The following is a 7,371-nucleotide window of genomic DNA, read 5'->3' as shown; positions in this document are numbered from 1 at the left end:
TGTAGAATATCATGGCATTAGATGTTTTGCGTTGGTTTTTTTTTTTTTTTGAAAAGAGAAAAAAGTTTATTAGAAGTTGATGTGCAAGGAGGTCCGAGAGGGAAAAAGAAAAACCTCAATTGTGTCTCCCTGTCTAGGTAGGAGAAAGCGTTTCTATTGTTTTGGGAGTGGGACTAGTGAGTGGGCTCTGGACTTGGCTTAAGTTCACTGTGTAGTTACAAGGCAACCATACACAGAAAAGTATGAAGAGGCTTTTTTTACTTCAGATATTGGGAGTTTTAAATTTCTGTTTGTAGGCCCCTCACCTCTGAGGCTCTCCCGTCCTCTGTGTTGGCTCAGCTCAAGTTTAGTTGTGTCTGTGCATGCTCAGACTGTGTCATCTGCTGCTCAAAAACAAAAGTAACATAATTTTTTCTTTGGATTCTAGGGTCTGAGAACAATTTAACCTGTAACCTGTTTCTTTAGCGTTGACTTCCTAATTGGAACTATTCAGCCTTTCTCCTGGGTTCCATATCCAAATTCTTACTAGTAACCTTTGCTTGAATATTCTACATGTACCTCAGATTCCACATGTCCAGAATTGAACTCATCATCTTCCATGTCACAGATTCTTTCCTCATCTTGTTACAGGGCAAAAGGTCTAAAAACCAACCCCGGCCAGAACCCCTTGTCACTGGTTCTGGATCCAGCCACCCATCACTACAAATGCAAACAAAAGGGTCTTTGATGAAGCAAAAAAGAAAAATATATATATTCTAAGCAACAGGGTAGAGGGAGAGTGAGAAACAGCAGGATAGAGGGGAAGGGAAAAGGTCCACTTACCAGCAATGGTGTCAGGAGGAGTTGCAGATAAGGGAGCCTGCAGAGTGTAGCATACACCTCTGAGCTCAGGGGCTCCCCCTACCCACAGCCCCCTAGAAGGCGCTGGAGTGGGCCACAGCCTGCTGTTCAGTGGGGTGACTGCCTTCCACAGCAGCTTTAGATGTAAAAGAAAGCAAGCCCAGGAGCGCGGCTCCTTTTAAAAGGCTCACAAAATGGCTGCTGAGCTCTGCCCGCTTCCCAGAAGCTCCCTTCCTTAGGTGCAGAGTTCAGATGTTAAAGGGCAATGTAGGGGTGGGGGTGGGGGTGGGGTGGGAGGTAATATCATTCTCATATTCTCTTAAACCAGGAACCTGAGGGTCATCTTTGAGCATACACGATCATTTTCATATCCAAATATGTCATCTATTCCTCTCAATTTGCCTCTTAAATATCTTTTCATCCCCACTTTATCAGATCAGGCCCTCTTGCTTCCAGCATTAACCCCCTCCATGCTAGCCTATGTAAAACCAAGGGAATAGTCTTAACTCTTTTCACTATTACTTTCTTTAAACATTTGTATTATCCCTGTCAAAGCACAAAGGAAATCATTCCATAATCCTTATGGATTCTTCTAGGTTAGCAAATAATCAAACCAGCATCAGATAGATTGATAAGAGAAAAGAAACAAAAAGAATTTTAATAAAATACCTTTTGTATTCATGGGAAAGACCCAGTAGAACACATGGTTTCCAAAGCCTTCTTCAGTAACAGCTAAGATAAAGTTTTTGGAGGGTGAGGGAAAGGGAAGATATGAGAGAAGTTACCAGGGGAGGCACAGTAGACAAAGGTATGGGTGTTATGCAGACTTAGATTTTACCTTCTCAATTGAAAAGAGTTAAGGAGATTTGGTCTTCTGGTTCAGTAGACTAGATACCCTTAATTTAGAGTGCTCTCCTTTATACCTGCTCAGAATCCCTCCCATGAAATAAATCTCTTGCCAAAAAGACATATTTAGGGGTGGCAGATGTTTGGTCCCCAAAGTGACTATTCATTATAAAAAGATTAAAAAAAAAACCCAGACCCAGATATTTAAAAATAAGAAATAGTAGCATTAATTTACCATCCAGAGAAACAGCTACTAAAAATTGGTATACATTCTTTTGGACTGTATTAAATAATAAATAATAGAAGGCTATGTGAGGTTGAATCCTAGTACTTTTTGAATCCTAATGAGGTGAGATTGAAAATAAATTGAGCTAAGATTTGAAGCCTGACCCGTGCTGGGCAATTGATGGAGCATATACTGTGCTGACATATGATAGTTGAAAGTCAGACCATGGTTTGGAGTTTGGATATCAACAGGTTTTATTTCTTTTGCATTGTAGAACTGAGGGGTAGGCCAGGGGTGTGGGGGGTGAGAGGATTCACTGGAGACAGAGTGGGGAGCAGAACAAGTGGATTTACTGAAATTCATTGCTAAGTGGAGCGTCAGGTGAGACAGGAGAGGTCTGCTGCGCCATGTGTGTTAGCTCCCTGGCCAGGGATTGAATTCAGGTTCAGGCCATAGTTGCCATAGTGCTGAGACTTTATCCCCAGGCTACCACGGAGGCCCCTAGAAGGGTCGATCCTGAAGCATGAAACCTGGAAGGCAAATTGTGGTAACTTCAAAGGCTTTTCTAGTTTTAACATCAGAAGTTCCTTTTGTCTATTCTTTTGTCTAAAGCCTGAAAAACAAGGTTCAAGCAGCACTTCTGGTGAAGTAACAGCTGTGGCTACATAGAAGAAGCTGAGAGTAAACCAGCTTTATTAAGGATCAGGAATCTGCCCTGGGCATGAGCTGTAGAAATTCTGAGTTATTCAGCTTGTTTATTCTGTGTTCCCCGAACTCCAGTGAGACTCAGTGGAAGTTACAGCCTGATTCTGGCTGCCCTGCAGAGAAAAAAGGGAAAAGTCTGTTTGATACTTTAGATAAAATTAATGACTAATAAAAGCAGTTAGAAAGGCCAGATAGAGTCATAATTACCAATGAACAAATGTAATTGAAATAGCTTCAGTATCTGATTAGTAACAAAAATTTTCTAGTAATATAGACTGAGTAAAAGTAGCAAACTACTGGAGTCTTTGCAGCACTATTGGCAGTTAATTTACTGGCACTATATGTTTTATAATCTTGTGTGTGGCAATATCTTACCTGAATGACCTTTAAAAGGTAAAATCTTCTCTAAGTGTGTGATCTATAGCTAGATAATAATCCTTTCAGAAAACCAACCTTCTGGAACAATAGGTAGTCATGTGTATCTGTTTTATTTCATTGCTCTAAAGTTTTCATTGGTTACTGTCATTCATAAGTTTTGTAAATGGTAGGCGATTCTGTGTTTTGTGCCCTCTCCCCATGCAGTATTTCCATATTGCCTTCAATTATGATGCTGTTTTGGCCCTTGCTGTATGACCTATTGTCTTATGAAGGAACTTGCAGCACTCCAATTTAAATTTATCTTGTTAGTGCTTTCTTGTTCTATTGGTAGAAAATAGATCTGAGATTTCTGGAGTCTCAAAACTCATTCTTACGTACTAATTATTTTAACCTAGTCTCTTTGATGATGAAATCTTGCCATTTGCAGCAACATGGATGGAACTGGAAGGGGTTATGCTAAGAAAAATAAGTCATAAGCAGAAAGACAAATACCAGATGATTACACTTTTACATGGAATATAGAGCAACGATGAAAAGAAACAGGAAAACTAAACCAAGACAAGCCCTCGAAATCTGACTGTAAAGCTGAAGCTACCAGACTGGCAGGATGGGGCAAGATGATGGATGAGAGGAGGGGACCAAATAGAATTTGGCAGAGGATTATGGGTGTTTGGTGGTACACATGATGCTGTAATGTACATCTGAAAACCTATAAATCTCTACTCCCAAATCATATACAAAGTTGTAAACCATGGTTACCATAATAAAAATAATACAAGAACAAAAAAAGACAAGATTAATTTTACAGGGAAAAGGACAAGAGAATGACATCTTGAGGATCAAGACTTTCCCTAATATAGATGCCTGTTTTGGACTGAAATTTTGATTCTCATTCCCTCCTACTCCCTCCCCACATCATCACCAAATTCACATATTGAAACCTTAACCTCTAATGTGATGATATTTGGAGATGGGACCATGGCGAGGTAATTAGGTTAGGTTAAGAAGGTGGGAACTAATGGGATCAGTGCACTATTAGGAAAAGCAATCTTTCTGCACATGTACCCAGAAAAAGCCATGTGAGCACATAGCAAGAAGGCCCAGTGCAGGCCAGGAGGAGGGTCTTCATTAGAACCAGACCAGGCTCGTAACCTGATCTCAATTTCCAGCCTTCAGAACTGAGAGAACGTAATAAATGTCTATTGTCTAAGCACCTCCATCTATAGCATTTTGTGATAGCAGGCCAAGCAGACTAAGATATGGTCTATGCAAATAAGTGGATTGTTTCATAAGACATGGTTCTTTCAAAGATTGCTCCATGTTTTTTAAATATATCAAATTGATGTATCTTGATTCCCCCCCCCCCCCATTCTTACATCTGTTGGAACATCTACAGACAAGCAGGGTATTCCAGTCTTGTCAGGCTTGCCTTGCCAAATGTCCTTAATTATGTAACTGGGCGAGGTATGCCTTCTTCTTACATAACAACAGGTTTTTCTCATTTCTCGAGCTGCATTGGGCTACTTCTCTAATGCTTATGTACATGTGATAATGTGGGGAGGTGAGGGTGGTATTAAAAGCATTATCTACAGGTCTTTCAGTTTTAGTTTGAGCTTAGAGAACTGATGATCTGATGTTCCTAACACTGAAGACTAATGAAATCAATTCCATTATATTTAAGCTTTTGACGTGTTTAGAAAGTTATCCAAAATAAATGAAATACAAAATTATTGATTCACATTAATCAGTCTAATCATATAGAAAATAGTGTAAATGTTTCATTTCTACTATGAACTCACTGTTTTTATCTTTTGATTTTGACAGTGCCATGTACATAACTTATAAATGACTGTGGATATTTTCCTACAGCCTGACTAAAATGATTCTTAGTGGGTTTATAGCTGAACTTTCAAAGATTTAACAGGTAGAGTCAAGAAAATGAACAGCATATGGAGCTAGTATGGCTCAAATTTTTAGAACCAGGAAGAATACAAAATAATGAATGCATCACAAAAACACTAATTAATATTTAAGAGAAAATGACATTGATGATATCACACGATTTCTAAGAATTGAAAAAAATGGGAAATGATTTATAGGTTTTGATTTGGTCAGAAGTATATTCTAGCTAAATTTTCAAAACTGCTAAGAATTTTCCCTGAGGGTATGAAGACTATATGAAGCTGTGCTCCGCTCATTCTTCAGCAGTATGAAGTGTCAAGAGTAGACAGGCACTCAATCTTCCCCGAAAGTCAACTCTGTGTGCATGTGAAATTTAACACCTACCAAACAAGATCAGAAAACCAGCAACAGCTCCCTATATCTTTGTCTTTTCCCTTTACAGACCAATCGTGGCACTATTCTTCTAAATTACCTGGAGGAGGGCCTCCCCTGTGGTGCAGCGGTTGAACGCTGGGCTGTGAGGCTGCCCGCAGCCTCTGCAGCACCAGTTCATTCCCTGGCCACTGGGGAGGGTCCCACACACACACAAAAAAATTACCTAGAGGAAATCTCAAATTAGACCACTGCTTTGAGTGACACATTAAATAGGTGAATTAGCTCCTGGACCACCTGAACCTATTATGACAAGTGTGTGTGTGTGTGTGTGTGTGTGTACAGATATAATCACAATGTATATGCATATATAATCACAACATATGTGTATATATATGTATATAATCAGAACCTCTCTGTATCTCCATTTGTTCATCTTTAAAATGGAAATAACTGATATTTTTACCCATCCTGCAGAGTTGCTATGAGGTTTAGATAAGAATATATGTAGAGCCTCCCTGGTGGCGCAGCGGTTGAGCGCTGGGTTGCGAAGCTGCCTGTGGCCTCTGCAGCGCCGGTTCGATCCCCGGCTGTTCCCCGGCCACCAGAGGAGGGTCCCACATGGCGCGAAGACCTCTCCTGCTGCCCGCTGCTCCCCTCAGCAGTGTACTTCGGTCCTTCTGCCTGCTCTGCTCCTCGCTCTGGCTCTGGTGAATTCTCTCACCCTCCCGGACTTCTGACTGTACTCAGTGCTTGTATAAATAAATAAATAAACAAATAAACAAATAAATAAACAAATAAACAAACAAACAAACAAACAAATAAATAAATCTTAAAGCCCTTAGATCTATGCCTGCCACAGAGGAAGCCCCCAATTAAAGTAAGGCATTTACTACCTGGAGGGGAAAATAGAATAAGACTTATTTCCTAAAACTGCCAGCCGTGAGTGACTGAAAAGTAGAGGTGATTCTGAGCAGGTCCTTTGGCAGTGAAGAGGCAGATGAGACAGTTGGCAATTAGGAAGCTGTGCCAAAGGGGCACATCATGATTGAGTTCAATACCATGTGCTGACTTGGACTAGAACTTCTGCAAGTCTCCCGGTGAGTGCTCAGAATGAGCCAGGAAGCCTCTGAATTCCTTCTATGCATTTGCTTTTGGATGGTTGTCACTGAGCACTGTCCCCACAAGGACAGCATTTGAGGGATGTACTTTATCCCACTCAAGACTCCACCTAGAAGCAAAAGGGGCTCTACTTCTTTCCCATGTTCTTAACTTTTATTTCTGATGGGGAAGAAAAGAGGTCGTTTACCTCTTTAAACATGTATAGACAGATACTTCTCTTTCTTTCTTTTTTAAAGATTTATTTTATTTATTTATGCATACAAGAGTTGAGGTGTAGGCCAGAGGTGCGGGATGTGTGTGTGTGAGGATTCACCAGAGAGAGTGGGGAGCATAACACGCTGATCGACAGAAATGCATTGCTGAGGGGAGTAATAGGGGAGACAGGACAAGTCTGCTGCACCTTGTGGGTCAGCTCCCTGGCCAGGGATTGAACTCATGACACAGTGGCTGCTGCTGATAGCTTCACAGTGCTGAGACTTAACCCCTTGTGCCACCAGGGAGGCCCCGGCAGATGACAGATACTTTTCTTAATGGACTTCTCTAAAGAATCACAAAGCCTCCTCCAGATAACTGTATTTAGAACCGTTGCTATACTCACTGTTTCCCGCTTGGGCATCTGCCATTTGGTAATCTTGTGGGTGAGACTCATCAATAGCAGTACCATATTAAGTTCGGGCTGGTATGGGGGGAATTTAGATCCCGGAAGAACCTGGGATTGCTGTCCGTGTCCTTGCTGATCACTTTATGATTTTACTATAATTGAGCAAGCTTCTTAGCCTTCCTAGAAGTTCATTCCCACCCTTTATAAAATGAGGGTGCTAGGTCAACCTCTAAACCTATTCAAACTCTGATTTCATATTTGATAAGACATCACCTTAACCATGAAAAGCTGACTAACTCTGGGACTATTAATATATTTCTTTTGTACAAATCATAAAAGCAATTTAACTGAAACCCCTTCTATTCAATAGTTTTCAGAG

The sequence above is a fragment of the Talpa europaea genome, assembly GCF_964194135.1.
Source record: "Talpa europaea genome assembly, chromosome: 14".
In the NCBI taxonomy this organism is placed as follows: domain Eukaryota; kingdom Metazoa; phylum Chordata; class Mammalia; order Eulipotyphla; family Talpidae; genus Talpa; species Talpa europaea.
The sequence above is the reverse complement of the archived record's forward strand: the minus strand, read 5'-3'. Positions refer to the sequence as shown.